The following is an 8,419-nucleotide window of genomic DNA, read 5'->3' on the forward strand; positions in this document are numbered from 1 at the left end:
GAATGTTTTGTTTCTTCCTTTTTATTTGTCACTTATGTGCACTTAGGCTTCTTGCCAACAGATGGAGCTAAAGTAATGTGTTACTTGCTGTGGACGCATTAAACAATGAAAGGAAGTGGCGATCTGGATTTCTTTGTTGTGTATAATGAACAAAACAACGTGTGTCTATTTTCTGTTGTCATGGTTGCAGTTCTTTTTTATCAGTGTGATACTTCATAGCAAGTTTGGTCCCCTATGTTACAACAATAAGCATGAAATGGACTTTGTAGAACCTGATGTCCAGCTCAATTTGATATTAATAAGCCACTGCTGCTAAGGGCAGAGATTCAGCATGGATGACTTGTGAATTCAGTTGTGCATATTCAAAGTGTGAAATCTTCTCAGCACCTGCTGAAACAAATACCAGGCCCACTGGTGATGATCAAGTACTCTCTAATTTTATTTTTTAGAAATAATCATTAAAATCAGGACTATTTGAAAATGAGGATTTATTTGAAGTGAATAGTCGCATTTAGAATGAATTTTTGTATGCATGTAGAATTTAGGTCATTGAAAAAATTGCTACAAAATGTGTTTTGTTTGAACTGTGAAGCTGCCAAATATGAGAGCTCATTAATCACACCAATAATCAGTACAATCTGTGAGGTCTGCAACCAACCATGAGCTTACACAGCCTCATCACTAATAAATAAAAATGTTCAAATGTGCTCAAATGTTCCTTGAATCGCTGTAACAACACACAAAGAGAGGTTACAACCAAGAGTCCTTTCCTTCTCTCCACACATCCCATATTCGTGTCCAGTCAGTGACACATATCACTGTCTTCCATACAAACACACATGCACACATTCACAACCAATAAAAATGAAATGAAAGCAGTGAGCTGGACACTGGTGTTCTGCTGGGCTGTTAGGATCTAAGGATGTATCATCATATGCCACCAAAAGGTCTAGATCTGCATATCAGCTACATCTCAGGAGACACACGGAGCAATGATTAATAAGATTTAACCCTTTAGTCAGCATGATGAATTATTCAACATACTTCACCAAGTGCAGGATATTAGCTCAGTTTTCAGAATATTATTATTATATTAATGTTATTAGCCTGAGTTGGTTGCTCCCAAACCTGGTCTGCTGAATTAACAAACATAACTGGAGCATTGTTAGGTAATAAAAAAAAAAAACAACAACTGATAAATGAACAGTACAGTGAAGCTCACTGTACTCATTCACCCATTCACACACTGACATCAGGAGCAACTTGAAGTCAGTGTCTTCCTCATGGCCATGATCCTACATTTTCCCCTCACAGTCTGGTTTGCGCAACACAATTTCAGGTATTTCCTCCTGCTGTAATAAAGCCAACAATCCCAGTATGCAAAGCTGCATTGTCCTATGTCAACACTGAAATATAGACAGCACCATCATGACACTGGGAAATCCCTTTTCCCCTTTGTTTCCACTCTGTAACCTGCAGACTGGGAGCATTGATTACTGGCAAGAGTGGCAGCCTGCAGTACCCAGAGGGAGAGGGAGTTTACAGCACTGCCACACAAAGGTTGTTCTTTGGGATACGGTACATACACAACTTATATGCCCGTTAAAAGGGAGGCAACAGTGTCTGAACACTATTGCAAAGATGCAACCTACATATCTGAACCTGGTTTTAAATTATTCAAAGCAATGTCTCATAACTGTGTTGTGAAATGAATTAAAGATTAATTTACTCCCAAATGACAGAGAAAGTGCTTGTATTTAAATGCCTGCTCCAGTTTTGTGTGTTTGTGTGGTTCAAATCACGTCTCTCTGGTAGAGTTCAGACTGTTCTTGTTGCCAGTGGTTTCAAATCAAGTTCCCAGATGGTGGGAAAAGGTGTCCTGATTGGCCATCTTAGACATTTCATTGTCCACTTTTAGGCTACTGATACCACCTTTTTGATTAATTCAACCCTTAACTGCACACCTCTGGTATTTGAATTACCTTCAGTACTATTCAATTCATTCAGTTTGTGAAGTTTTTACAAGAATACAGACCCAGAGGCTAAAACTCAGACACAGAGGCAAGAGTGGATGAGAATTTAAGAAGTTTAATAGTTCTTTCCAGTAAAGTTAAGCAGACTGATTTGAGTGGTCCAATCATAAAAACAGATGACCGGGCCAAAGTGAGCAGCTCCGAGAGCAATCCAGATCCAGAAACTCAGGAGGCAGACAGACAGGGCACAGGGAGCAAAAGTCAGGCAGGCAGGCAGGCAGGCAGGCAGGCAGGCAGGCAGGCAGGCAGGCAGGCAGGCAGGCAGGCAGGCAGGCAGGCAGGCAGGCAGGCAGATAGATAGAGAAGGAGAAGGGACGCACAGGAGCACACTAGGCAGAAGGAAGGGGAAAAGGCAGATCCCAACACAATTAAACTCAGAATATTTATTTCTAACGATATTCTGGTGTCAAAATGTGGAAAATAAAAAACCATTGTTCCTCCAATGTTTTTCTCTAAAAAGCTTATTTGGTCCCTAGAAACATTTTTTACTCGTTGTGTGCATGTCTGATTCAAGAGATATCGAGAGATGTTGTGTTTTATATTCATATTGGTTTATATTAGCTTACTGTCACAGTAATGTGATGGTGCAGAAACTGAGTTCTAGGTCTAGTGCCAAGCAGTATTTACTTTCTTTACTTGCCTCTTATGAATCAGATAATTTAAAAGGAGTACAGGGTACTGGGGCTGTTGCTACAAGCCATCTGCTTCTTGCATAACCAAAGTGAGAGCTGTGTCTATATTCTTGGCAGAAAAAGCACTTTCAGTGGGTGCTGGCAGGGTTGCCCCTTAAGATCCTGTTCGTGACATTCATGGACAGGATCTCAAGGCACAGCCGGGGTGCAAAGAGTGTCCAGTTTGGGATCCTCAGAACTGTGTCTCTGCTTTCTGCAGATGACCAGCAGACCTTGGCTTCAACAGACTGTGATCTTCAGAATGCACTTTGGCAGTTTTCAGCCATGTTTGAAGTAGCCAGGATGAGAGTCAGCATCTCCAAGTCTGAGGCCATGGTTTAAGTCAGGGAGTTTAAGTATCTCGGTATGTTGTTCACAAGTAACTTTAAAAAGGATTGTGAGATGAACAGGCAGGCTGGTGTGACTTGTTGTACCGGACTGCTGTGGTGAAGAGGGAGCAGAGCCAGAAGGCAAAGCATTTGATTTACCAGTCGATCTACATTCCCACCCTCAACTATGGTCATGAGATGTGGGTACTGACAAAAGTATGAGATCACAGACACAGGTGGCCCAAAGGAAAAATCCTCCATAGGTGGGCTCAGCCTTAGAGATGAAGAAGAGTGTGGAGAAGAGCCACTGGTCCTCCACAGGAGCCAGCTGAGGTGGTTTGAGCATCTGATTAGAATGCTGCAACCCTTCCTTTGGATATTTTCTGGACATGTCCAACTGGGAAGAGACCCCTGAGTAGATCCAGATACAGTTTCTCATCTGGCCTGGGAGGTCTTCATGATCCCTGAGCTGGAAGATGCTGCAGGGGAGAGGGATGTCTGGGATACCCTGCTTACCCTGCTGCCACCGTGACCCGACACTGGACAAGAGGAAGAAAATGGATGTGTGAGAGAGAGAGAGAGACCTGGTATTTATCACACTGTGGGGACAAACATCTGTTTACACAGTCACATTGTGGGGACTCACCTGCCTTATGGGGACAAAATGCAGGTCCCCTTAATGTAAATCAATAAATTGTAGGGTGCAGACTGAGGTTAGAGTTACAGGTTAGGTAAGTATTAGGTACAGGGTTAGGAATAGGGGAATAGTGGTTATGGTTAGGGTTAGGGTAAGGCTCCAGGAAATGAATGTAAGTCTATGTAATGTCCCCACAAGTGATAAAAACACAACGTGTGTGTGTGTGTGTGTGTGTGTGTGTGTGTGTGTGTGTGTGTGTGTGTGTGTGTGTGTGTGTGTGTGTGTGTGTGTGTGTGTGTGTGTGTGTGTGTGATGAAGTATATAGTGTAAAGGGCTTAGTTAAATCTTAACTAACAGACTACGTTACTGTCTATGTTTTGTATCTATCTAAACTCCCTCAACAGCACTAACACTTCAAATAACACAGCATAAGAAAAGAGAAATAATGAGTCTGCGATCATTGCACCTGTCCAGATGAGACAGAAAGAGAAAAAGAAAAGTTACCCAGCTTGTTCAGTCAACGGTCAACTCTTACCAACAGCAATCATGCTTTCGCTGCAGGAGAGACAGGCCACAGCACAGAAATTACCTTCACAAGCCAATTAATGCATCAAACTCAGCCCCTGCTGCTGGAGACTTGGCAGGGCCATTACGGCTCCCCGTCCTTCCCCTTTTCTCATCTCCCTGTTTTGGATGAGGAACTGCCCCCTGGGCTTACATGTATTTCCTGCAGATCCAATTTCACCTGAGTGCAGCACTGTGTCAGTCACGCTGTCAAGGAAATGTCCTTCCCTCTCACTTCTTTTCTCTTATAATGAATCCATTCAATTTAGTCATGTTCTGGAGACTTGGGAGTAATGCGGTCCTTACAAGGTAAAATTAAAATATAGATTTGCATAAGGGGACAATACACAATGCTTTCCTACATGCAAAAATTAGAATGTGAGGAGATATGTGTTCAAGGGTGGTTATATGCAAATGTGAGGTTGGGAGCACTTTTATTGTAAAAAATAATAATAGTAAAATAAAAAAAATATATATTCATGTTATTCATGAAAAAGTCTTTTCTTCTTCTGCATCAAAGGCAGATTAACTCACTAGGCAATTGACACTCTGTATGATGTTTATCTATCTAAGGCAGCTCCTACACTTTACCACCTAAAGCTGTGGCAGGTGATAACGCAGATCACAGGTGCAAAGGCAAAAATACACAAGTGAGGATGGAAATTTAATAAAAATGTAAATTTCTCTCAAGAGTTGTAAGAAGCAATTTGAAGATCTGCAGAGCAACATTTGGATGATTAGATGGTATAAGGACACTGATTGGCTGCGTTGATTGTTTATTGAATGGAGGCAGCAGGTCTTAATATTGGGTTCATGAGCCATTAAACCCTGGTGTGTTCATTATGAGCATGTAATTGCATACCAACAGAGGCCCTGATAACATGGAGATGGATGGTTACACCAGTACAGCACTGACTTATATTACTGTAAGACAGTACAGCCATGCACTCAGAGAGACACTGTATTAGTTATACCAGCCCGTCAGAATCAAAGCCTGTGTTTATTAGACATGTGCTGGATTGTCGATAAGCTCTTTCATTCAATGCAAACTGTAATCCAAGATAAACAAGACACACAGTTTTGATTAGACCACAAACACAAGATAGCTGCACCATCATAAATGAGCAGCCATTGTTAAATTATGTAGAAACATCACACACTGGCACAAGCATTATGCAAATGTTAACAGAATAAATTAATGAGACAATTAATCAGAGTGGACTGGCATAGAAGTGAATGATATCACGAAATAACAATGCTTGAGAGTGGTAGCGCACGATTGCTTTCTCTCATTTTGTATTCATCTCAAGACACATACGGACCCACTTTTTCACACACTCAAAAGCATAATTCATAATCATCTCTCATACAAGTTCAGGCTGCCAAAATCATACTCTGTAGTTCACCATTTATGAAGCAATCAATTGCAGAGAAGTGTATATATTCAGGAGTTTGTTACCAGTAAAAATATAACAAAGTACTGAATCACTGGGTGGAGAGAGAAATTATGCTGTCATATAATTACCTTGTAAAGTCAGTGTCCCCATTACACTGATCAAACAAAAAGGTTAGATTTAAATGTCAGCTGAGAGGGCAGGGTGACACGCCATGCAGGGCTTGACACTGTTGCATATAGACAGTACAGTGAGTGTGTTAGCAGTGCTGAGGGTGAACGTTAGACAAACTCCTTTCTTGTTAAACTAACAAATTAAACCTGTCGCTCTCCATCCAGCTGCAGTGAACTGACATTTATAGAAGCTGTTACACCAGAGGACAAGATTTTCCCTCCTACAGTGTCACACTTTGAAAAATGTGTCTGAAAAGTAGGTTAGATTTGAAATTTGTATTCAAACCTAAGATGGTGCCTCTCTGAAAAAGAGTCCACAACCACGCTGGTGGTTTTGTGAGGCTGCAGGCACAGCGGTGCTTTGAGCTGAATGCTAACGTGCTCATAATACAATGCTGCCGTGCATGTTTAACAAGAATAATGTTTAACATGTTCACCATCTTAGTTTAGTGAATTAGCATACTAATCTGCTAATTAGCACCAAATGCAAAGCAATTCATTTTGCAGGTATTTAAACCAAAATTCAATACAAATCTAAGTTCAAATCTAGACAAAAGGTCAGAGGATTAGTAGGATCTGTTTTCTTGGTGGCATCAATGTTTGTACAAAATGTCATGGCAATAATTTTCAATAATTGTTGAAGTATTTCAGTCTGATTGACTGACACAGAGATATTGCCATCCCTGGAGGTACACCACCAGACATTGACGGAACAGTTCAACAGAGAGGAAGAAAAAAAAAAAAAAAATCCTACTGGAGCCTAAAGCTCATTCATTTAATTTGTTTAATTCTTACAAAAACTAAAGAGTAAAGACCACAAGTTATGGTTTTACATGGAGTTATCTGCATTTGAGGGACCGCTTGTCATTATTGTGAGGTTGCCAGACAACCAGTAAAGGCAACAATTACATTCAATTCATGAATTCATTGATGAGCTTTAAAGGTGCCGGTAGCCTGATATTTTTTACCTTTGGACAGAGCTAAACTAGACTGCTTCCAGGCTTCATGCTAGGCTACAATAACAGTCTCCTGACTCCAGCCTGATATTGAACAGATGAAAGTGGAATCAAGCTTATTAGCTAAGTCTCAGTAGGAACACGATTAAGTATGTTTTCCAAAATGACAAATTTTTCCTTTAAGATTATTAAAGCTCAGCTCTACACAGTCTATGTATGTTAGAACCGTCATGTGTTTAAAAGACATAAATAAAGAGCCTCTCCCCTAATGAGATGTTCTTTTGCTTTCCTTCTTATAAACAGAATACACAATTTAAGTAAAATACGTTTTCAATTATTCTAATTCTATCAAAATAATGAACTGATCCAGGTTAAGACAATCTCAGCTAATCTCACAAAGTAGATTGTAATGTAATTGTATTGAATATTAAGGGTGCTCTTACGTATTGTCCTTTGGGTATTACAGTCTGTCCATATAATGGTGACCTAATGAAGAACACCCATTTAATGCTGTTTGGAAGACAGTATTGCCTCCCAGGCCATTGGTAAAAGGTCAAATTACAGAGTCAAGCTTAGTATGGGTCTAAGGAAGAGAAAGAAAGAAATGTGATCAATTTGAAAGACCAACAAGGAATAACTACTTTAACAGTTTTACCGTTAGGCACAATGTGCAAATTGTAAATGAAGTCAATCATTCATTTTCCTCCCTCTTATTTATTAGTAGTCTTGTGTCGAGGGAGTGCTGGAACAGCTGTTCACATGCCATCTGGGAAAAGGAAGACTGGCTGGCGTACCATGACACATAATCACTCGCTGAGGTAAATGTAATTGACAAAGGGAGAGTGACAATTATTAACAGTCTCTGATTAATATATACATATACACACACATATGCATAAATGTATCAATGTGCTAAACACCATAATGGGTCACTTGGCTCTTTTCTGTTTACTACAACTGAATGCCAGCGTTGGTGCTGCGGACTCTGCTGTTACAGGTCCCAGTGAATCAAATATGAAAATGAGGAAATGTGTCCTTTCACTGTATGATTGAGCTGTCCTTCCTTGTCATGCAAGTGAGAAGTTGAGAGCCAATAATAATGTGACACCCACTCAGATGACTGCTTGCTGAATATGTATGAGATGCAAATTCAATGGGTAAGTTAAAAGAGGTTGAAATGTGTGTGTATTTCATGGCTGGACAAAGACCACTTTCAGCATTGTTTGGATATTCATGAGTCACATTAAAGTGCGCTGATTATTTATTTACATGATGGCATGTTGACTTTCAAGAGAGGCTGTGGGTGACTGTGGCGCAGGGGTCATCCACTGATTACATGCTGGACTGTTCACTTCCCACATATCCACATGTTGAAGTGTCCTTAGGTGAGACATTAGACCCCACCTACAAATGGTACAGTCTTGCAACCTGGAATGATAACACACTGCCATTCAGATGCGAGTGTGTGTATGGATAGGTGAAAGAGAGGCAAACTGTAAAATGTTTTGGTCCAGTATGTGTACCGTCTAAAACTTTCCACAATGAAGGAACATACATTTGTAAATGATGACTGTGGTGACAATGATTGAATTCGTTAATCTAAGTGTATGTAGACATGTATGTAGACTGGAAACACCAGTTTGAGACCAACTTGAGAGGCAA

This window comes from Chaetodon trifascialis, chromosome 16 (assembly GCF_039877785.1).
Source record: "Chaetodon trifascialis isolate fChaTrf1 chromosome 16, fChaTrf1.hap1, whole genome shotgun sequence".
NCBI classification, from domain to species: Eukaryota; Metazoa; Chordata; class Actinopteri; order Chaetodontiformes; family Chaetodontidae; genus Chaetodon; species Chaetodon trifascialis.